General features: G+C 39.9%; 1 protein-coding gene across 6 annotated transcripts in view; it reads left to right on the top strand.

Moving 5' to 3' along the window:
• The first annotated feature begins 3824 nt into the window (after positions 1 to 3824).
• Positions 3825 to 24966, top strand: part of L3MBTL3 (L3MBTL histone methyl-lysine binding protein 3) — a 104302-nt gene continuing 83160 nt past the window's right edge. For 4 of the 6 annotated variants that reach the window (XM_081042864.1, XM_081042863.1, XM_081042862.1 and 1 more), the window contains exons 1-3: positions 4665 to 4695; positions 7418 to 7479; positions 9786 to 9878. The gene's annotated coding sequence lies outside the window, so the exon portion shown is untranslated. Of the gene's footprint in view, positions 3898 to 4664; positions 4696 to 5788; positions 5890 to 7417; positions 7480 to 9785; positions 9879 to 24966 lie in introns of those variants that run through there. The other 2 variants (XM_081042860.1, XM_081042861.1) reach the window with 2 other exon arrangements.

Here is a 24966-nt window from a genome sequence, read left to right as displayed (position 1 = left end):
CAGAATGTATGCAGATGTATCACAGAAAGATAACCAGGATTCAAATTAGAGTGCCTATATGAACATTTTGGTGTTATCTAGAACACTTAACAAGAAAATCAAACTCAGCTCTTACAAATATCAATAATAAGAATCTTGGCCAAATCAATGTTAACATCATTTTTATACTTGGAAAAACATGGAGCACACAATTATGTAGGCCAAAAAGATCAATAATTTGATTCATATTTAAAAGTAAGATAATACATTTAAAGGTTGGTTTCAAATATTGTTCATTTAGAAATTTCTACGGAAAGATTTAATTTTACCTTAAAACTTGCACACATTATAACATGGGAGGCTGGGGTTAGGAAAGAAGTTTGTAGCTATGAAACAGATCAAAACTAACTAGCCATTAGGGAATGGAACCCATGACCTTCATCTCATTAGTACCAAGTTTAAACCAACTGAATGAGCTATAAAGTGATAACATTTTGATACCTAGCAGATGGATGGATTTTCATTCCATACTTAAAATTCCTTCCTTTGTTCCACATTATTTGTACTAAAATGTGATAGTGGTCCTGTTAGGTGGGAAGGATGGGGAGGGACATGGTTTTCAAAGAGACCTCAGAAATCAATTACCCTGTTTTCTTAATCTAACTCATGAGAGAATTGAAGCCCTGAAAAGGGAAGTAAGCTCAGTAATGGTTCCCAGTGGGTAGTGACAGAACCGGATTAGAATGAAAATTTCTTGGCCTTCACTCCTGGGCACATTTCATTTGTGAGGGGCTGGCTCCTGGAGGAGGTTGTCCTTGAGTTGTTCTAGGACAGGAGAAGTGTGTCCTATCAATGCAGAACAAGTTTAGTTTTAGGAAAAGGGAGCTTTGGTTTCTCAATGGAAGTTGACAGAGTGAAGGTTGCAGGATGGCCTACCGTGAGAGAGGTTTTGAATGATCTTCATCTGGGAGGTAGTGAGAAGACTCAGAAACCCTGAAGATTTGTTTAACACATTTTCCATGGAAAACAATTTTAGCTTCCGAATATTTAGGAATGGAGTAATCTGAAGTTACTTTGAGGAGAATGAGTTTGGAAATAAATAAACAAATACAAAGGAAAGTAAAGGAGTGAGCTAAGACCTTAGTTTAGAATTTCAGGGAAGTTATAGACCTGGTCTGAAGGATGGATTTGGTATTGTAGGTGTGGTAGGGTAAAGCAGGTGGGATGGGAAGAGGGGAGAGTGGTAGAGAATGATGAGATTAAGTGATGCCGGAAAGAAAAGATTCATTATGAATTACTAACCAGTGACTGAATGGTGGAAGGGTGAAGGAAAGCAAAGATGCTTCCACTAGTATACTACCATTTAGGGAACAGATGGAGAAAGGTCATGTAACTAGTACCAGTTCGTATGAAGAATACCGCAGTACTATGTAGATTCTAATACCGCATTCTGCCTCTGTCTACGGTGGTGGCGCCAAAGGATTCTTTGTAGGAAAAATGGTCGCAGCCTTTAAAGTCATTGTTATTCTTACACATGAATACCTTCAAAATATTTATTATTCTGAACCACATCTTGGCAACTACTGAGATGAAATCTTTGAGGTTATATTGATGATCTATCTCTTGAGGAGAAAGACAATGTAGAGAGAGCCTCCTGATTTTTGTTAGTGAACTTCAAAAAGTGCATAGGCCGCAGGCAAGCCTTGTTCTCCAAACCCTTGGACTTCTAACTCAGGATTTATCTGATTGGATCACCTTCCCAGAGGAAAGGTGCAAGCACACACCCTAGACACTTGTCCTTCAAATCAGCTTAACTATGACTGTTTTCAGAAAATCTTTTCTTATTACTGTAGGCGCTCCTCAATTGTACTTGCTCTGCAAACCACTACTATAATATTTACCATACTATAATGCAATGCTCAGTTTACTAGACTGTTTCTCTTGCTGGACTAACTTCCTTTGGGCTTAGTTTTTATCTTGCGTTATTTCCCCAGCACCCTGCAGAGCACTTAGCACAAGGTAGGCCGTTAATAGGTTTATAGACTGTTGAACCAACATCTCTGAAAATATATGTGAAATAGAAATATCATCCAGAACTTATCTACAGAGAATGAATCTAAAATGTATTTTCAGAAAGAGGAATCTAAAATTAATTTAGTTTCTTTTGGGGTAAGGTCTTAGTTTTGCACATAGCTCATGGGCTTTCTTTCCTTCGCTTCCTGTAGTTGGCCTTTGGCCATTGCGGTGCTCATTATTCAAGGACTAGAGAGAAAAGGAGAGAAGCTGAAATTTAGATTAATTATGCTGTTTGGGAGCAGCTCTGAAAAAGATTGGCTGTGGTGGGTAAAATTAATAGTTAACTGGCAGTATGAGATTATCTATAGCTTTCAGTAACCCAGCCTTCCGCACTTCACCCCTAAGCCAAAGGCTTCCCAACATACGAAGCATATTTTATAAGCTTATTTCAACCTTACAGCGTTTGTTCCTTTGTTCTTGAGTACATATCAAGCCATACTCGTATGTCCTGATTTTTGACTTGGAGAATTTCCTCATTAGATCAACAGAAGAAATAGTCTGGTGGTCTGCTTCTCTAGGGTAATTTCATGGTCCTGAGGAAAGAATTTAACAGTTTATTTTCTGAAACTGGTTCAAGGAACATTCCTTAAGTGAAAAAAATTCAATCAAGAATAATATTACTTACATTTTGGAGAAGGATTTTTAATACAGAATTTCCATCTGTGATATATTTCAATTCTAGGCCTCAGGCAGCAATTGCAGATAAGGGCCTCCTTTACTCTTTATTAGATACAAAATAAATAGTACAGTTTCAGGGACTGGGGCCTCTGTCTTACTTTCCCACCGCTGCAAAAATGTTAAGAGTTGGTTCAGTCATTCCTGAAATCACACAGGCTATTTTATTTCTTGCACAGCAAACTCTGTTATTGACATTAAGATGGTTATCATAATTCAATTGTTTGAATTATTTTGTAAGTGCTTGTACCTAGTAAAAAAGGAGAATGGTGAGCTGCCCAAAGGAGGCCTCCAGTCAATAAATGGAAAGTTGTCAATACCGAAATACAGTACTCTCTTAATCTAGTTTTGATGCCTTAACAGACAGATTTTGCTATTTAGGACCGCTCAGCCATCTTGATTGAATACATTAAAAGGCAGTCTTCGACTTGCTTATTGCCAAGGTACTTTAACACCGATTTCTAAGTTGATGTAGTGATCTCAACACACGAGTACTTCATAACAGAGGCCTAACATGTTTAAAAGCCGTCAAAGAGACCAACACTTACGAAACGGAAAGAACACGCATTTTACACGCATACTTTATTATGCATTCTTCCAGTCCTAAGGAGGGGGAGGTTCTACTGCGTAAAAACTTAAAACTTTATTTCATATTTTTCATGACCTGTGGCATGCATTGAGCCTTTGGGTAGTGTCTGTATAAGACTAAGGCCCACTCTTTAATGGCTGAATGCATACATTGAACAGTTCGTGGTGGATTAGCTGCTCTGAGAATTGTCCTTTTAAAAAAGTAAAGTGAAAAACAGACAAAGAAATCTATAACCTTAGCTGTCTTTCAGATTTGTTTTGACTGTTCTTGAACCAGCTCTGAGCCGGTGACAGGGATATTGAAAAGATGCACCTGAAACAGTATCTGCGGGCAGCTGCATTTGCCAATCGGCTTTATTGCTGCTTTCCAGCGGCGAAGGCGCAGCAGCAGTAACAGGGAAGCCAGAGCGAGCCTCCCCGGCAGCGGCGGCGGCGGCTGCGGCGGCGGCACCGGCACCAGCGCAGTTTCCCCTCTCCCCAGCCCTGACTCTACGCGCACATGCGCACTGCGCCCGCAGCCCTGGACCATTTGTCAGGACTACTCGTGAGACGGAGAAAAAAAAAAGAGAAATTTTGGGGGTAAGAAGCGTTTGATCGGATCTAATCTCTCATTAATCTGAAGATTTGCCCGTGCAAAGGCCAGTCATTTATTTTTCTGGGTGAGGATGAAAGTTAAGAGACCTATAGAGAGAAGGAAGCGCACCCTCGTCTTGTGAAACAGACCAGGGGAGGGGAAAGGACAGAAGGGGTTTCTCCCCCACTTCTCTGCGCCTCTGGGAAAGAGGAGAAAACTTAATCCTGGGGGAAAAAGTGGGCAAGTGACTCGGAAATGGCTGGAGGGGGAGCCTCTGTGCATCTCACTCTGAAGTAGTGAGTGCGAGTGTGAAAGAGGAACAAAAGAGAGAGAAAAGAGAAAGGAAAAAATGGGGGGAGGAGAGACTTGTATTTTTTTCTTTGCGCGCACACGGGGAAGGGTGTGTGGGGCCGTGCGGAAGGGAGCCGGGGCGAGGCGGCCGCGTCGGGCTCTCGCCCGCGCGCAGGCGGCGGGATGCGTGTGGGCCCCCTCCCCCGCGCCCCCCGAGCTTGTCACTTTGGTCGCTTTCATGACACCGGGCGCGGGGTGGGGGAAGCGCGGCGGCGCCGGGCTCCGCCAGGGTGCGTGCCCGAGTGGGCGCCGCGGAGCCGCAGCTCGGGCGGCGAGCGCAGCCGCCGAGGCGGGGGGCGCCGGCGGGGGGCGCGGGGGCGGCGGGGGCCGCGGATCCGAGCGGCGGGAGGCACGAGCCCCGCGCGCCGCCCCTGCGGCCCCCTCCGCCCGTGTGGCCTTTGTGCCGAGCGCGCACCGGAGAGCGAGCGAGCGAGCGAGCGCGAGAAGTACAAGTACGGGAGACCGAGGCAGTGGGAAAAGAGGCCGGGCCACTTTCTCCCCGCTTGGGCTGCGGAGAATGGACTGGTTGAATGTGCAGGCGCGTCTCCCCGGCGTGTGCTGTGTGTGTGTGCACGGCGGAAAGGCCTCCCCGACTCCCACCGCGCACACGCACACTCACACGCACGCACACACTCACGGACCCGCGGCGGGGCTCGGCGGCCGAGAGTTTGCATTTTCTTCCTCGCCGCCTCCCCCTTCCCGACCGACTGTGTGAGAATTTCATATAGATCAGCTCCAATTTCCGCCATTTTGGGAAAGTTGCACAAAAATAAACCCTCCGGTTTATTTCTGCCCGAGGCAGGAAAGTGCTTCGGGAAGCGAGGCGGCGCGGGCCCGCCACGGCCGTCCGCGCAGGGGAAGGCGCGGGCCACGGGCCGGGCCGCGGGCCGGGCCGGGAGCCCGCGCCGTCGCGGCGTTTGCCCCGCGCCCTGCCGCGCCGCGCCGGCCCGGGTGCGGGCGTGTGTCGGGAGGCGGCGGTAGCGGCGGGCGGCGGCGACCGACCGCCGCGCCTGGGCGGCGTTGGGGGTGGGGGGGCAGGCGCGGGGCTGCTTTTCCTGCAACTTGTTTACGCCGTCCTTATATTGGGGAGGCAAAGAGGGGTCCGAGGTGGGGCCGTTGCCGGCCTGGAGCCGCATGCGTGTGCCATTCCGGAATAATGGGTTTTGCACACTCGCGTCCTGGGCCCGGCGGGCCGTCCTCACGCCGCGGCGGCCGGGCGGGGGGGAAGTAGAGGCCGACGGGGGTGGGGATCGGGAAGCGCAGGAGCCGCGGCATCCGCCGCGCGCCGGGCGAGCTGGTGTGGGGGGGGGAGAGGGAGGAAAACTTGTGAGTCCTGGAGGCGGGGGGCGGGGTACGGTGGCATGGGCTGGGGGAGGGCGCAACTTTCGTGCCGGTGGTAAAACTTTAATTACCTTAAAAAAAAAAAAAAGGCCCTATAATCCTCCCCCCACCCTTTCTGGTGAAAGCACGGCCCACAGTGCGACCGTGAGAGAAAGTTTAAAAGCGGACGATCTCCTCCCCACCTTTCCCGCGGAGGGGTGGGGGTATCTGTCCGTCTGTGCTCCGAGAAAGGTGGGGGTGACAAGTCGCCCGCCGGGGTGGCTCAGACCGTGGCTCTCACCCCACCCTTCTACGGGGAGACGAAGGTAAACGTCGCTTCGGTTTCCCTCCCTCCCCCCCGCTTCCTTTTCCTCCCCCTCCCCGCCGATTTTTTTTGAGGGGACCCAAAAAACGGAGTCTCTTTCCTTATGCAACTTCCTCGGCGCTGTTAGCTCGGCCCTTCCCCCTCCCTGCATCCCTTGGCCCGCTCCTTAACCACCTCGGGTCTACCGCCAGAAAAATGCATTAGAGATCATTCAAAGTGCACGGAAACAAAAATAGATTTTTAATTGTTCTAAGTTTAAGTTAAGGGAAACAGATGAGAAATAAGAACGGGGCGGGGGGCGGCCGGGGCGAGTGCGTCGATTTTTTTTAATTTTGTTTTTTACTAGAGCTTTGTTTGTGATATCTTTATTGATTTTGGGAGCCCGCGAGTCTCCGTACTGGCTAGCTCGGTCGCGTGGATTTTTGCGCAAGTTTTTAGAAAAACACTGACTCGAGTAGAGCATTTCTCCGGAAAGTTTCAAGTGCAGCAAAATAGCGAACGTGCAAAACTGGCCAAGGGGAGACCTCTAGTGGTTAAACGCATCTTTAAGTTCGGAAGGCCGAGAGCAAAGTTTGGCCTTTACTTGGAGCTACGTAGTCCGTTCAGACGTGGAAGTAATTAGAGGACCTGAGCTAGCAGCCAGATGTTGTGTGAAAGGATGCTGATCAGAAATAGAATGTTCGGTAAATCGGGGAGCAAATTCATTCCAAAGACCCAGACCCTGTAACTTCCATTCCTCATTATTTATATGGGAAAAATACTTTGCTTTTATTTTGGAATTTGAGCTCCCTCACTCCCTGGATTAGAAATCTATTTTTTTCTTATTTGTGGTTGTCTATACATTTGATCAACTTTTAATCAGGAGAAAGCAGATAATTTCATTTTGAATGTTAGTAAAAGTACAAAGTACAATATGTGTTTACAACTGAAAAAATGAAAAAGACCTTTGGTTGAAATTTATCTTTTCTATGAGCTGATCATTTTATTCTCTAGTAAATAGAATTTAAGGCTAGTATTTAGTATCTTTATCATACAGTTATATATAGTCATAAAATAAATGGTCCCTTTTAGTTCTAAGAGTGTAATTTTGTTTCTCTGGGCAAGAAATTATTTCTGAATACTTTGTATAATTTGTGATTTAAATACTTAAATATATGGACAAAAACTGATTACATAATATCTATTCTTTTGCCAGTGTGTGTTCTGTGAAGTAGCATTAACTTTAAAGGTAAAAGCAGTGAGAGTAAGTTGAATCAGATGATCCCTGTAACCTCCCCTTAATTGTCATACACTGGGAGAGACTTTAATGGGGAAATTTAGGATATGGGGAATAATCTGAGTGGTAAAATTCATTTCACCTCATCCAGAACTAGTTTATTTTATTATAATATACTAGATGATATTGTGAAATTATTCAGTATGTTAATGATTCAAAATTTAAATTTTGTAATTGTGGATGGTGGACATGAAGGCTTCTATTTTTATGATAATGCTTTGATTTTACTTTTCTTATCTTTAAATCAATTCAGGAGGAGTCTTGGGTGCGGACAACAATCATAAAGACCACCAGTTATTTCTTCACGGCCACTAGGTAAGATTTGCTTGTCGAAACAAATTGCTTGATATAGTTGCAATTGTTAAAGGCTGCATATTGGGATCCCGAAGGAGAGTGTGGGGCGAGAATGGCAGAAAACCATCGTTTTGTGGGGGTTGCTTTGAATGCATGAAAATCTTAACACTGTGATTGAAGCTGGAATAAAACATTGGGAAAAGTTATGAGAGTGCCCTGGATAATCTTTGGACTGACTCTCTTACTGGATTTTTAACGAGTATTTCAATTGCTGTTTTCTACTGAAAGTAAATTATTTTATTCTTTGGAGTTGAAAAAGTGGGAAAACTAGAACAAAGCAATTGTAAATTAACATAACTGTTGTGTAAGTACACAGTGATATGGAAGATTCTGGAACTTGGTAAAAGTTTGTAAGTGAAGTTGACAGCAAGAACTTTGGGCACATTTAAGTAACTTAACTCCTGTGGCTTAAATCCAACGTGGGATGACTTATACCAAATAATCATGTCATAGGGTTGCAGTAAGTTTTTAGTGTGTTACCATAGACTTGTCGATTTTTGAACATATCTCCGCAGGGAATACAGCTGTTATCCAGTCAGATCCCTTTGGCAATTTTGGAGGGTGCTGATTTTTCCTCAGTACTCCAGGACCTGCTTTCAGGACAAAGGTCATTCTCTGGCGGATGAGATGGGCCAGCCCTCACTTGGGTAGAGCATCGAAGTACATTTTGCCACTCCAGTGCTTTCTACTACCATGTTTCCCTGAAAATAAGACCTAGCTGGATAATCAGCTGTAATGCATCTTTTAGAGCAAAATTAATATAAGACCGGGTCTTATATTATGAGATATTATATTTATTATATTATATTACATTACATTATATTATATTATATTATATATTGTGTTATATTATATTAGACTGGGTCTTTTATTAATTTTTGCTCCAAAAGACGCATTAGAGCTGATTGTTCGGCTAGGTCTTATTTTCGGGGAAACATGGTATTTATACCTTTCTCTTTTCTTCCCTCCTTTAACCTTTTTCATTTCCTTTTCTGCTTCTTTTAATTTCCCTTCACTGTCCTGAGTATTAAATGAGTTGCTAATAGTTGTTGGGCGAAAACAGAAGAAAACAGGACTAAAGGTCCTCTTAGGCCACAGGATAGGTGTGGTCTAGATGTCAGCACTGAATAATTACCGATACAAAAATGATTGTTAGCAGTTTATTGTCAGTTTCTGCTTGTGGATTGTCTTGGATGGTGTTATTAGCAAAATGCGTAGATGTGGTTCCTGTGTATGGTGCAGCAGAGACAGTGGGACAAGAGCCCAACTACAAGAACATCATGCAGGCAGAAGTAGAGTTCATGCAGAAGAACTGTGTTTCCTAGGATGGTGAGTCTTGTATTTAGACCTGCTGAGTGGAAGGAAGACAGTGATTATTTTTTCTTCGTTTGGGGAGTTCTGGGGCTAGGGATAGAGTGCTAGTCTCTAAATACCTTGTGTAAGTCCCTTTACCCCTTTGAGCCTACATTTCCCCATCTGGAAACTGGGAGCAACAGTGCTTGCCTGCCTTCCTTTGTTGAAAGAATCAAATAAAACGGGGTTCTGAGAACTATCAAGAATTCATTCAGGTGTTTGGTAGGCATTTCACCTCAGCCAGGCTTTGTGAAGGACAGAAGGTAGGTTGTTTAGGGCAGAACAGAATGATTTAATTCCTGGTTAAAATTATTAGATTGGTTTCTGGTGTATATATTATGAGGACTTGTCACAATACTTCCAGGGTATATGTCGTTTCTTTAGGAAAAAATGTAGTTTATCTTTTACTGTATTGGCTCCTTAAGAGAAGGGACCATGTTTTAACATGGTGCTGAACACCAGCTGAAATTTATTTATCCCAAGCTAGTCATTTAATAGGTAGGAGTAAATGAAATAAATACTTCAAATTTAAAATGATGCCTAATTGTGGTGGTAGGGTGATGAAAGTAGAAGGGTTGGTGTGAGGGGAATTCATGTCCTGTAATTAATATTTTAGTTGCATGAGTCTGCTGGGAAATGAGGATGATAAAATAGGTAACTGGGATAGTAAGGATTTAGAATATAGGGGCCAGAAAATGGATCCTGCAAATGACTGCATTTAGGGAAAGGTCCATGTACAGTTCCCCGAACCCCTATGTTTTCTAGACCCCTTTGCTACTTTTTTTCTAATTATAACCAACTATTATCTAGATAGAAAAAAAAAGTTACAAGTACTATCTGTCATTATTTTCCGTTTGTTGATACTGAACTTGGCAAACCCTGACAAGTTTTAGTTCACCTCTCTTTTCTTACAGATTATCCAATCAAGGGTCTAAGAATCCAAAAACCCAATAGTGAAGAAAAGAAGCAGTATATATCCTGTTTAATTAGTCCCTGAGTAATTGAAGGTTGGTTCTTGAATAATCTCTACTTGTTTTTATCTTGGGAGTTTATTTCTAAGACATATATGTTTCAACCAGGGCTATTTATAGTAGATACAGTTAGGATGGGGAATTTACAAGAGAAGTTACTTTATGTGGTATGGGACAAGGTACCCTTGGGGTCCCAAGGCTGGGAAACCCAAGTGGTCCCTCTGGCAATGTTTCTACTAGCTAACCAGTTTTTATTGAGTTCTTACAGTGCCAAACACTAAAAGACTAGGTTTGTGCCCTTGAGAAATTCCCTAGACTCTTACCCAAGGAGTAGATACAACTCTGAGGTGTGCTAATAAGAGTATAACAGCTGCACTTCGTGCTGGTAGAAAAGCGTAAGAGCTGTCGCTCTCTTGGGAGCCAGTGAGCCAGGGAACACGGATTCCTGAGTTAACGAATGCAGGTCCCTGGCACATAATTGTGTACACATAACGTAATATGGTACATCCCCTCCCCTTTTTTAAATTGAAGTTTATTGGGGTGACAATTGTTAGTAAAGTTACTTAGATTTCAGGTGTATAGTTCTGTAACACAGCATCCCTGTTTTAATGCCTAGTCTTCAAAAATGAATAAGAATCTCTTTACCCAATGACAAGGAGTGCCTGAATTGTGTATCTAGCAAGGGAGGTGGATTTGGGCTGATTCTTTTCCCTTTGACCAGTGTGTTCACAAAGGTGGCTCTGGTGACGATCTGCTGTACCTCTGTCCCTACTTGCTACTATTGAGGGACTCATTCCTCACAAGGATTTGGGGGACAGTGTATTTAAAGTGAACTGTTATTTGGGAGACACTATATTTAAAAAGAACTATTTATATATTCATATGTGTTTATATTTACATATGATGTCTTGAAGTTTAGGGCTGTAGAAGATGTACTTTGTAAAGTGCTTCCTTATTCGATGGGAATATTCTCAGGTTATCTCTTTAATAAATTAAATTATTTCACTGATATGAGGATATGAATCAGTAATGGCAGATTGTGAATGAGTTTGTATTCATTGCAGCAGCAGCTATGCCTCAAGTGAGAGAAAGGGAAATACAGGAAAGGGTACCCTTGAAATATAACTGAATTTGATTTATGGAGTCAGATTAGGAAAGACCTTTAAGAAATCCCTATTTAGGAGACAGGATGGTTTGGTGGAGAGAACAGGGACTTTTGAGAGGAACTTGAGTAAAGTTCTGATGAGCCTCAGTTTCCTTCTCAGAAGTGGCCTTAGAATTAATGGCTTGAAAAGTGATGGGAAGAATTACATGTGTATTTTATGTAATAGGAAAATGCCGTTTGTGTTATTATTTCTGTGAGTCAGTGTTTTGTGTCTGTCAAATACTTATTGAGCATCTGTTTTGTATAAGTCTCTGTTGGGGAGTTTCAGGTAATCAACACTTAGTACAGGGTCCCATGAATGTGCTGAGGCACAAAGAAAGCAGCAATACTGGGCCTCAGTGTACTCTTATCTAGTGTGGTAATTAACAAAACAAAGCCATGGTTCAGTGCTAATGAATGATAAAGATAAATGCAGTAGGTACTATAGGGGGATGGATGGCTGGATGTGGTGTTAAATGTGTTCCCTAAGTAGGGACCTGGCAGGTGGGGTGTCCTCTGCAAAACACTGAAATGTTGATGATATATGAGGTATAATTGTATATTCAGTGCCTTCTGAATGTCAAGCATAAGCTAGGTACTTCATATTCATTCATTCATCCAACAAATACCAAGTGCTTTCTGTAAGCCCAGGTACTGTTCTAGGCACCAAGTACTGTCTCAAACACTCTCACTAACCTTGAGCATTTGGTATTATTATTTCTGGTTTAGAACAAACTGGCACTCAGAGATACTTAGTAACTTCTCTGAGTTCGCATCCCCCATCATGTAGTTTGAAAGGGGTGGGACCAGGGAAAATGATACTGGCTTATAATTGTTTTGTCTTTATCTCGTCAAAATAATTCCTAGAATTATTTCTGAGAAAAACTCATTTCCAGATTAATGTATTTTCTCAATGTATGTTGGTTTACTAAGATGAGCAATAGGGAATAGGTATAAAAAAAATAATGGGAAGAAAAGTATCTCTTTACTTTCCTCTTTTTTTTTTCCTTTTTTAAACCAAGAATCAAGAAAAGACCAATTATTGAATTATACTGAAAAGAATACCTTGGTCTAGCTCATGGCCTTGAAATGATGACAGACTGGTAACAAAACATTCAGATTAGGTTTGGGAATTACTACGCTTATTTATTAAAAAGCTTTCATTTGTTCGTTGTAGGAGGAGACTTGATACGGCAATAGGTTAGTTATCAAAAAAATGTAAATCAATCAATAAAAAGAATAAGACCTAAATATACACACTGAACTCAAAAGATGATGCAATTTACTCAGAAGCCAGGATTACAAAGGCGAGAAGAAAATTAAAAATGAGGGCTAGAGATAATGGGGACAAGTAGGAGCAGGGGGAATGTACAGTATTTGAATAAAAATTAAAAAATGAAAACAGGGACTCTGACTAAGAATATATTCATCAGCAGGACTGTAATTGCTGATGTTACACTCTTTCACCAGAAGAGTATGCCCATGTTTACAGAATGAGGTGAAGAGTCTCTTGATTCAGTGGGTGGTTTTGTGTTGCAGTGGGACTTACATAATATCTGTTATAGGAGTTATGGTCCATCAAGAGAGCTCTAGTCTGATTAAGAAGGATGCCATTGCATGCGTTGATTATAGGGTAATGGACTGTTTCTCCTTAATTGAAGCTCTTTTATCTAATAAGTTATTTTGAGCACCTACTATGTACCAGGCCTTTTCATGATTATGTTATGTGTAATTTTATGTAATTAAATTAGTTCATTTACTAGATCATTTTGAGTAGGATTGTTGATTAGTTGTCCCCATCTGTTACACTGATTGAACCCTGAATTATAAGTTGAAACTCCTAAGTGGTCAATCTGGTCTGGTTGTTAAATGGTTTAAGTAATTCACTGTTGGTTTGTGGTCTTAGTAGATTTGAGGCCTAGCTGTTCAATCTATTGATAAAGAGCTTAGCTACAAACGGTGACCAAGATAAGCCTGTAGATGTGACATCTATGAGAGAAGTAAAATCTGCTTAAATCTGATTTATTACCTGCAAAAGAGAAATCAATTGTAAATCTTCATTTTAGCTCTATGTTCTGTAAAAATATGAATCTGAGTAAGAAAACAGACAATAAGACTTCTAGCATTTTTTTAAAATTATGAAGTAAAATAAAAAAGAACAAGATCCTACTTTTAGTTTCTCTTTTTAATTTTAAGTTCATGCATATTTTGCATAAGCATTGAAATATCTGTGTCAGACAGGTTCTTGCTCTTTTATGCCCTTTGAATCCCTCTAATGATGTAAAATTTCTGTTATTATCCTACTAGTGTAGTATGTGGATGATACGATGGCACTTTTCAGGCTATTTCTGCCTCAAATTGAGATATCTTCATAGTCTGTACATTGAAAGCGAAATTCAAATAAAAGCATTTGATGAGAGTATACCGAATATGCCATAGACCTGTTAATGTCAGTTTGTGATTTCATTTTCTATGTATGTTTTTTTTTTCTTTCAAAGGCATTTTTCATTTTCTGTTCCTCCTTTAGAGGAAGTATGTAGGTTAGGCCACAGAATCTCAAATAATTCATCCTTCATACAGTACCAAACGGAAGGGCAGGAAGTTGAGATTTTGTAAAGATTGCCTTCAGTGACTACCCTTTTGCATATAACCTCCATGGCAGAAAAGATAGCAAATCAGATAAACCATTGCTACGTTATACATAGGGCCGTTCTTATTAAAATATGGCCACTAGATACAAGGGGAGTGTTTTTGAGAAAATATCAATAAGAAGGAATAATTAATTCCATATTTAAAGGACTCCTAGATTAGTTACCATTCAGGTATTTACTATATAAGCATAGATGTGTACAAAAGACCCAGATTCTCAAGGGTTTGTTCTTGATGGTACTATGATTTCAGTTCTCATATTGAAACGATCCAGAATTTTGCCTACCTAAAATTTATGAACTTGGGCCCTCGGGGCAAAATTTCACATCTCTCCACAACAGATTTCAATTCCAGTATGTGTGTGATTCAGAGTTCTTGTCAGGCAGGGTGAGTAGAATATCAGACCTGGTATCTGTCTGCATGGTTTGAAAGGAAATTTTTTCTTTGTAGCAGTGTGTGTTTGTTGAGAGATGCTTCAAGTGTGAGTTTAGATTTTTCTCTTATCCTATTGAATAAGCCTGTTTAAGAGGTTTGAATTTAACTTCTTTTGATGTGTTCTCCACTGACACTTAAATAAGGAGTGTTTCTTGGAGCGGTAATGTCAGGCTTCTGCCAAAGAGGTAAATAAATACTTAGCAGCTTAGTATATGAGATAGATGGACAAACGAAGATTTTTTTCCCCTTGATTTCCCCTCTCTCCAGTCCCCTCCCACCTGCAACTAGTCTTGCATTTTCCCCTTCTCTTTATTCATTGATTTGACATATATTATTGGTACCTACTTTAGATATTCACAAGGGATAAAGAAATGAATAAATCCAGCTCTTGGTCCCCCAAAGCCGCTTCTAAATAGATCATGATACATTGTAATATGCATTATAATGGAGGGCAGAGATTCTGTCTCCCCAACCCCTCTTCTGTCCTTTCACTACACATACTCCAGTACTCCTACAGACTCTCACTGTAGTCATTCTCCACCCCTTTGGGGAGGATCCATAGCTTTCATCTCTTTTTCCTATTGGCCTCTTGCTGTAATCTCCCACTGTGCTTTCTGTTTGCCTCTGTTACCAGCTTTCTCGACAGCAGGTTCTGGAACCACAGTTGGTATGTGAGGAAGCTCTTATGCCTCCTCAGCGAAAATGTCACAGTAAGGTTGCCAGTGGCCTAGCCTTTGGTCGTTATTCAGTGATTATGTCCTTTAAAAAAAGCTTGAAAGAACATTGAAACACATTCTTTATAAGAGCTTGGCAAAACTAATCGTTATTGACTTTACATCAGTTTCCCAAATTCGTTTTGAAATTTTCCTTGTTCATGAAATCCCAGAGCCTCACCATTGTTCTTCACTCCCCACTTTTCCCGACCTTCATCTCTGGACTCCTGAGAAATCACATAGGCCTTTGCACAGGGAACACGCCTCTGCTGTGGTACGCTTCCGACATCTGCTAAACCCGTGTTTGAAGGGACTGTGGACACTGGAGATCAGCTTGTTTTTTTCTTACAAATAACTCTAGCTGTCACGGACTGAGTGTCCATTGTGTGCAAACACTCTGACATGTATAATTTAAAAAAAAAAGCTGTATGAAGTAGATATTCCTGTTCCATTTTTTTATATGAAGGAGCTAAGGTACCTCAGAGGTTAGGTACCTTGCCTAATATGTAGCTGGCAAATTGTGAAACCTGTGCTTTTCACCATGTACATTAGATTGGCTTGTGTGTTGAGCACTGGGGTATGGTATGACGGGCCCTGTCTTGGGAGGTAAATGTCTGGTTTTTGACTGGGTGACCTAATTTTTCTTATCTGTAACATGAGGATAGTACTTGTCAGTCTAAAGAGGTAGTTGTGAGGGTCAAATAAGCTGGTGTTGGTGAGATCCTTCAAAAGACAAAGCTTCTGCTTTCGTATGTCTCTGTGTTAGGCTTATGCCTTTGTGTGATCCCCGCGTGGTCTTGTATTTGTAGGTATGTGCATACTCCCACAAGCTGTGTGCCTCTCTGGTTTCATGTAGGTACAAAGGAGGCCATCAGAGAGTAAGTCAGAAAACCGTAGGCAGGTCTTAGGAGGCAGTGGCCATGTCTTCTCAGGATCACTTTCTCTGGCCTGGACTTAAAGGATTACAGGTCCTGAGGTTACTCCCTAGTATTAGACTCTAGAAATCTCAACACTTGGATGCAGGCTGGGAGCGAGGCCAGAAGGCAGCATCCTTGTACTGGAATCTAACCTGAAGATGAATAAATTCTACCCTGTAAAACACTACCTAATTTGATCTTATTTCCTAAATATATTTTCCATAGCTCAGCATTTTCCCAAAGAGGGGGGTTCCGTGGAACTCAATGTTGTGTGATAAGAGTCACAAGGCTAAGTGACTGTGGGACACTTCAGCTTATACAGCACTTCACACATTGCTGCACTGCTGCTGCTGTCCGCTGTCCTGCTCTCAGAGACCCTGAGGGTGTTACAGATCTCTTTTGCCATGAAACTTTATCATGGGACATGAGTACATGGTCTCCTAAAAGTTAATTTTGAGGAGCAGACTTTGGGAAATGTTACCCTAGCCTTTTATCCAGTCTTGTTTAAATGCTTTAGCCTGGCCGACAGCGTATAGTCAGACCAGCATGGTGCAAAGAGAGCCTGGCCTTGCAGTCCAGCTCTCTCCTCACATGGCTAATCCTTCTCCATTGCTTCAGAGATAAGGGAGCTCGCAGTCTTTTCTGGAGATGTGTAAATATGAGGGCTTATTAACAATAAAAGAGCTACTTTTGTATAGTGACGTGGGCAATTTGTGATACAGATTTGGAAACGGGGCCTACTACAAGAGACGCTGTTGACATAAAATGAAACTAATGTTTTTAAAGTCACTAGGCAGCGCTCATGAACTCAAAATAATTGTTAAACCAGATCATGATAATAAAACGTTAACATTTTATCGATTGCTTACTGTGTGATCGGCAGGCACTGTGCTAAGGTATTGGCTCATCTCATCTAATCCCCATCCTTGTCCAATGAAGAAAGGTTTTGTTAGTTGCCACACTTTACAGATGAAGAAATTGAGACTTCCAGAGTTTAATTGGTCTGAAGTCACAGAGTACGTAATTGTCAAACTTTGCAAAGTGAAATGAGGAGGAGGAAAGGAAGGAAGTGGTCTCAGAAAGGATGAGATATAGAAAGAGGACCTTGTGAGAATATGGCAAGTTTTGAGGATGATCCATGGAGTATTTGATTGGCACCTATTCACTGAAGAAGGACATTTAGGACTTGAGAGTATGTCACAATGTGCCAGCATTTGGTTAGTGACTGATGATTTCTACAAAGTAACCCAAAAGCCAGCTTCAGTGGTCGTGTTAGAGTGGGCGTGATAGCAACGAGGCATTGGATTCCCATGGTGGAGGTTCACTTTTCTCATTGCTCTATTACTCTCCTGCATAGGTGTCACTGTTGTGTGGTTCATGAGAATGATTCGAGGGGTGGCATTCCTGACTCACTCTTGACAAAAGATATAGTTCCCTCTTAACCCAAACTGCTAAGTTTAGCCCATTGACACCAGGCAGTGATAATGTCAGCTTGTCCTCTGAGTGACAGAATTTTAATCTATCTGAGTCTCAGATGCTGCTTTTCAGATGATGTCTGTACCCATTTTACAGCCACTCGTGGCCCTAGCATCTCTGTACCTTATTTTTAAACAATGCAACTGTTAACTATAAAGCTGTAAAATGCAATGGCTGAAAAAAAACTCTGTAAAATTAAAAATCTGTGACTGTTCTTAGTGAGGTTAGCTAGCGGTTCTTTTAAATACAATATTCGCAAACAATCGTTTGAGCAGCAACGGCTAGGCCACAGATAGTAAGGACCCTTTCTTCGTAATCTTTATTTCTTGCCTTCTCTGCAGATCCAGACTTTTGGTTTGTAGGCCAGGCCTCTTTCACGTGATGTTTGAGTGTCCCAGGGTGGGTGGCTTATCTTTCAGGGGACTCTTCATCGCAGCTTCAGGCAGGCTCTTCATCTTGAATATATTGTAGGAGCTCAACACTGGGCAAGTCTGTGCCCTCACTCGGAGCCACCGTTTTATCCACTCACGGCAGATATGAGCACAGTAGTTGTGTAAAAGGAGGATCACGAAAGGCACACAAACTCAATTTATCTCTAGCAAAATAAGATACGGTAGATTCTTGCCAGTTTTGAGGGATCTATCACAAGACCATCGCCAGTTCTCCACTGGGAAAAGAAATCATTGTAGCACATAATTCCTTCCTCAGATTACTAAAGTATAACTGAAAAATGTAAATGATCTCTCTAGACCTTAACTACTTATCTCACTTGATGAGCAATTTTTGTACTGTCTGGAGCACTTATTGAAACAAATTCACACATCTTTTCTACTTATTTCCTTTTGGAGCATTTGGCAATTTTGTTCACACAAATGTGTCTGAGTCATCATTGCATTTGACATTTCAATCTTTAATTTATCTGAAACTTCTATTTTGTGGCTAGGACTTATCACTTTCATAAACATTTCCATATTCCTCTCATCCTGTCATCAACACTAGAATCAACTAGCAGTTAATTTTGTTTGTTTCATTTCTTAACAAGGAACAAAGCTTTTATCACTTTATTTACAGTGGCCATAGTGCAAAGACTCAGCACTGACAAAGAGCATACCTGGACCTTGGCTGGTCCAGGCGACTTGCTCGTTTGCCTCTCAGGTTTATGGCGTTGGTGATTCAGAATCATGTCTCTGCAAAATGACAAATTACTAAATGTCAGTGGAACTTCACATGTCATTTGGGAATGGTAGAAATGATAAATAGTCTGCAAACGCCAAAGGATCTGCTGTATATTTCTGATACCTGAGCTGTGAAGTGAACCTTACCCTCCCTTTTCTTATCCATCTGATCTGTGGAGCTGACGCATTTGCATATATAGTTAAATACTGACTAGTTAAGTTGCCCCAGAGCTTTGGGGAAGTTGATCTCTCATAGTGACTTCTAGGCGATAGCTTCAGTTGTTGGCTTCAATAACAAACATAGGAAGCTTTCATAACGTAAACTATTTTAAATAAACCTAAAACAGGATTTTAAAACATTTTTAATTATTTTTTCTTCTTTTAAAGAAAATATTTAAACATTCAATAGGTACAAAAGCATGTACGGAGAGAAGATTTCCTTTCATGACTATCTTTCAGCAAACTATTGTACCTTCCTGGAGGCAGCCAGTGTTACCAGTTTCTGATAGACTGGTAGAGAAAGTCTATGCGTCTATAAGCGATACATATATATTTAACCCGTTTTGTTTTATATAAAAGGTAGCACGTAGTTTCTATATCTTGCATAAAATCAGTAGTATTAATGGTAGCTTGGAGCTCTTTCTATGTCAGAATGTAAAGAGCTTCCTCAATGGCATTATATACTATTGTATGGATGTACCACAATTGGCTTTTATTGATAGACATTTGGATTATTTCCAATTTTTGCTATATTCAGTGAATAACCTTTGACATTTTCCCCTTTATACATATGTACAAGTATCTGTAGAATACATTTCTAGAAGTAGAATTGCTGAGTTGGTGGATATGTTCTTGAAAATTGATCTCCATGGAGACTGATTTGATTTATAATGCCACCATCAATGTGTGAGAGGGCCTGCTTCCCCATACTCTCACAACGTGGGGTTTTTGAATGGAAGACGTTAACAAATTTCATCACCGCCTAATATTACTAGATTACTAGTGTATATGGTAAGCAGGAGCTTCTTAGTTATCTGAGAGATTGAGGAAGTTCCCAAGGGATATCCCACAGGAGAAGCAAGGTGCACAGCTTTGGTTTGTAGACAGTGAGTGGTGCAGGAAAGTGATACAGGAGGTGATTCTGAAGACAGTGTTGTGTGTCATTTAGTCTGTCCTCTAGCCCTTTTGTTAGAGGCTTAGCCCAAGAAGATTGTAATAAAAATCAGTAAAAGCCGAAGTGAACTGTTTCACAAAAAGGGAGACTTTGGAAGTGTTCTGCATTTGTGGAAGTGCCCGCAGTACTGGCCGCTACCTTTAGCAAGTCACAGTGGGAGCACACTGGACATCAGTACCTTTGATTGTAGCCATTGTCAGCCATGACATGTATGTTAGTGGAAATCAAAAGCTGCATTGGTGCATTTGCAAAGCTGTCCCTTTTTGACATCAGCAGTGGCTGGAGACTATTAGAATGTGTAAGAGATAGGAGGAAAATGGTGGATCTTGTGTGATAGCACCGAGGGCCCATCATGGTGCCCTTTTAAGGAACTTCCTTAGGAAATCTCAGCACCTTTGAGAGAGATTTGGGATGAGATTTCTGCAGAAAGAGAGATACTGATTGTAACCTGTATTGTGAGTGACTATTACCTACCTGGTTTTTCTGGTCTGTGGAATACAGGTTACACATGAGATTATGGAATAGTGCTAGGTGATCATTAAAGAAAACATGAAACAAAACAAAGCAGTTCTAAATACCAAAAAGAAACAATGCTTAACTTACAGAAGAAACATGATTTGTTGGCATGAAACGACTGTGTTTGTATGCACACACTTGTGGAGGATGGAAACAGGAGGATTTAGGATTTAATAGAAGCAGCTTCTGTTAAAATAATATTGTTCGCTGGCTCTTCCACTGATTAAAAGATGGTGGGAAAACACGTAATCTATTTTAGCTATTCCGACTAATTGTGATAGTGAAAGTAGCCAGTGACTTCAAAAGACAATGCAGTGAATATTTTTATGCTACAATATTTTATGCAAAATGTCCACAAACCTTAGAATAAAACAATTTTTTATAAATTTCAGATATGTGCTGATAGACAGAGTACACTGTATAACATCACCATTGTTTTGTATGGCAAAATCATATTCTAAATATTTCCTAAAACATGTAATGAACACTTACTGCAAGTTTTGTACAGTATTAGCTTTTAGTGTTCTCCTAGTTTCTATTTGTCTTCTTAGTCACAAGATTTTATTGTTGTGATTTTATACCTTTATGGCTTTTAAGTAAGAAAAGATTGAAAATCTGTTTGTGTTGTGTAGGTATCTTAATGACATTTTGTCAATAAGCATGTTTTTGATGGTGTGTTAAAAGGGTATGTGTTGCACTGATATACATAAATCAAGAACTCAGGCCATAGTAAAGTGGTTTCTTGCTTTGCCATGTTCAAAGGAGTAGCATAGGGAACAGTAGGTTTTGCCAGATTATCAGAAGGGACAAGATTCTACCAAGGTTAGATAATAATTGAGAAAAATAGCCTTGGTTGGAATTAGACTGACCAGGGTTCAAATCCTGCCCATGCCACTAACTATGGTTTTGGCCGAGTTACTGAACCTTTTTCTACAGCTCAGTTTCTTCAATGGAGACTGGAAGGATAATAGAACTTGGCTTTTTGTGGGAAAGAAAGAAATGAAATAATGGATGTAAATTGCTGCTTTGAATCTTTTTCTGGAAGAAGGTGAAGTCGAATTAATAAATTAAAAAGTATATGTATTATGTTTAGCACAGATTGCCTGATGAACAAATACGATTATAATTATAGAGAAAGATCAGTAAAACTTTTTGTTTTTTTGAAGGATCACTAAAGTTTTACCACAAGGGAAATTATTCTGTCACTCTACCGTCTATCAAGAAGTTGCGATTCCTCCATCACTTAACAGGGAAGTCAATTTTGTTGCTGATCTTTATTTAGTGAGGTAGGAGTCATAGAGAATTTAAGTGCATGTTTTAATTTACTTAATAGTTTTACTATTTCTTAGATTAATTCTTCTTTAGGCCTTCATATCTCAATTCCTGCTTGGAGGATTAAGACTTAATGATAGTGAAATCTGATGCTGCTTCAAATTCAGTGTATAAATTTTGAAATGATCAGAAATAGACTTAATAATATATGTCTGATATTTGACATTTTCTAATTTAAAGGGAAAAAAATAAAATATTGAAGCATCTAGTACTCCAACAGGAGATAGCTAGAAACAGGTTTTTTCCTCTTCTATTGATAGTTTTAAGATGAGTGTATATTATATTAATATAGCTAAGGAGACAGCACTTAAAAATATTTTCATTATAGAATTTTTCAAGCATCTTCAAAACTCAGATTAGATGTGATAAATGCCCATGGACCCTTCACACATCAACAGTTACCAGTGCGTTGCCAATCTTATTTCAGCACTTCACCCCCTTGGTTAACTTACAGCAGAGTCCTCACATTGCATCATTTCATCTGCCAATTTCAGTTTGTATCTCTGAAATACAAGAAAGAACTCCTCCTTTAAAAATATACATTATCATCATCCCTCTAAAAAAAAGCCACAGTACTTCTCTAATATCATCAACTATCCAGTTGTCATATACCTTTCTCTTTTCTCTAATAATGTTTCTTTTTAATAGTTTAAATCAGGGTTCAGACAAGATGTGTGAATTGGGATATTGTGATTTGTATTACATCGCTTAAATCTCTTTTAATCTAAATTTCGAAGTTCTTCTTCCAAATTTTTTTTTTATTCCTTGCCTGTGTATCTGTCTGTCTGTCTGTCTCTCTGTCTGTCTGTGTGTGTATGTAAAACTATCAAATTTTTATCCTGTACAGCAGTGGTTTTCAGACTTTTTGGTCTCAAGTCTGCTTTACACTGTTAAAAATAATTGAAAACCTCAAAGAGCTATTTATTATTTGTATAGGTTGTATATTATCAGTATTTACTGTATTAGAAATTAAAATAGATGATTTAAACTGTTTATTTAAAAATAACAGTAGTAAACCAATTACACGAGTATATGTAAGCATAATTTTTATGAAACATACCATGTTTCCCTGATTTTGGAGCAAAAATTAGTATAAGACCCAGTCTTATTTTACTACAATATAAGACCGCATCTTATATAATATATAATATAATACAATATAATATACAATATAATATAAAATAATACTGGGTCTTATATTAATTTTTCTCCAAAAGATGCATTAGAGCTGATTGTCCGACTAGGTCTTATTTTCAGGGAAACATGATAGTTTCTAAAAATTAAAAAAATATGAGAGAAGTGGCATTGTTTTATATTTTTGCAAATCTCTTTAATTTTGGGTTTAATAGAAGATAGCTGGTTTCCCATATCTGCTTCTGCATTCAGTCTGTTGCAATATGTTGTTTTGGATGAAATATTTGAAGAAAACCTTCACACAAATATGGGATTAGAAAAAAGAGGAGTATTTTAAGTCTTTTTTCAATTAATGGTGGACATTCTTCTTTGATACTATACCAAAATTTGACAAGTAGTCATTTCTTAAAGGTTAGTTGCAATATGCAATTTGAAACCCTATCAGTCAGCTTTTCAGACTCTGTTATTTTAAAATCTGTTTGTCTGTCTTGTACTTTGAATAGATCCTTTACCCATGCATAATTTTGTAACATCAAGCACTTGGAAAATACTGCTTTACCGAGTTGTGCAGATCTTCCAAATGTTGACATATTTCATTATGAAATATTTAAAAAATCATATTCATGAATATTACCACCCATCTCCTTAGAAAAACCTTTATCTATTGGGAAGCTGTCAAGTTCATAGTTGTAGATACAAGTTTTCCAAAATTAGGATTTTTCTCATGAATCCACAAATTGTATCATTAGCAACAAATGCTGTCAGTGTTTTCATTGATGTGACAGGCTCACTTCGTTTATTTTTGACAAAATATTTGCGAAATATGCAGACCTGAATGAATATAGTTTTGTCAAATAAAAATGGTTTTCTGTGACAAAAACAGCTTGTTCAGCTTGTATCTCAAATAGTTCACAAGTTCTTTTCCTCAAGGCGACCGTGGTACGTACTTCCTATTTCAGCACAGGTTGTTAAAAAGGCATATATATTCAGATATCAAGACAATGTAACTTATTACTTCATTTTGTCAAGGATGGGCTTAGAGAAGCTGAGATTGTTCGTTTACTGTGAGTGCATGGTGGTTAAGAAAACCATGGCTCCTGCTGCAGTTAAGTGCCGCTGCTCCAGAGGTTTTACCCACTATTGCTTTTGTACCATGAGTCCAAATGGCAACATAATGAAGATGGCAAATAATGTATTAGTATTTTTATGAAAGTAGTTTTGACTTCTTGGACTTTTTGAAAGGGTTTCAAGGCCCCCAGGGTCCATGGACCACACTTGGAGAAATGTTGCTAGAGTTTCTGACAGTCCAAGTTTTGCTTCTTATGTCTTACGGTGTGCTTTAACATGTCCCTTTGTTTCTGGTATTTTCTGTAAAGAGACTTGATCCAATTAGATTTGATTTAGTTTTTTCCTGGCAAGACTACTTCATAGATAGTACTATTGTGTTTGTATTCTTAGCAGCTATTGATGGTTGTTGCCTAGAGCCATTAATTTATTAAGGGTTGCAAATGGTCATGCTTCAGTTCTATCATTCCTTTATTAGTAGGAATTCTTTCCAAAGGCAAACTTCTCACCAGCAATTTGGTTACCCTGAGATTATGAATTTACAGATTTAAACTTAGTTGACATGTTTCAGTTCACTGCAGCTAGAATCCTTACGTTTGGCCTGCCAGAGCCTCTTCAGTTGGCTCCTGAGTTCTTTTGATATGACCTCTGTTGTCCTTCAGAGCTTTGTTGCTTTTTTGTTTGAGATGTTCCAGGTGTGCACATTTCCTGTCCCTCAACAGAAATCACCTCCTTCTCTGGGAAGACCTTACCAAGATGGTATTTAGAGACCACAGTCTGAGCATTAGGCTGATCATTACTTTTGATTGGTGGTTGTTTCTAGACTTTTCCAGTGGACAAAGTTAGAAAATCTGCATGTTTTTTAAAGATAAAATGTATCAAGAATTCATACCGATACTTCCGTTCAAATTTAGGATTCATTGATCTTTCATGGCTTGTCAGTGATGCCAACATAGTAACTTATTTGTTTTATCCTATACTATACAGATGAAAGTCCCAGAATAACAGTATCAACACGACCGCTGACAGCACGATTATGAAAAAGTTTGTTTTGCAACATTAAAAAATGAAAATTAAGCATTATCACAATTTAGTTTAACATGGACTTATTATTGGTGTTTGCGGTACATTTTGAGACTATTTTCCTATTTCCCAGGACATCAAATTGGCAGATATTTCAACTGAATAAAATAAATCAATTTATTGAAAGAATCAGTCACACTGTGCATTCGTTGTATTGATACCATGAACTTAATCGACAAATTTAGTGTAGATGACAGTCAGTAATGGACTAGAATTTTCTTGCTCTGTTTTATTATCTAAATGGTTCCTTTTGTTGTTTATTAACATTTTATATTCTATTCTTTATCCATACCTACTCTTTTTTCAATGTC

The sequence above is a fragment of the Rhinolophus hipposideros genome (genome assembly GCF_964194185.1).
Source record: "Rhinolophus hipposideros genome assembly, chromosome: 3".
NCBI classification, from domain to species: domain Eukaryota; kingdom Metazoa; phylum Chordata; class Mammalia; order Chiroptera; family Rhinolophidae; genus Rhinolophus; species Rhinolophus hipposideros.
The sequence above is the reverse complement of the archived record's forward strand: the minus strand, read 5'-3'. Positions and strand labels throughout refer to the sequence as shown.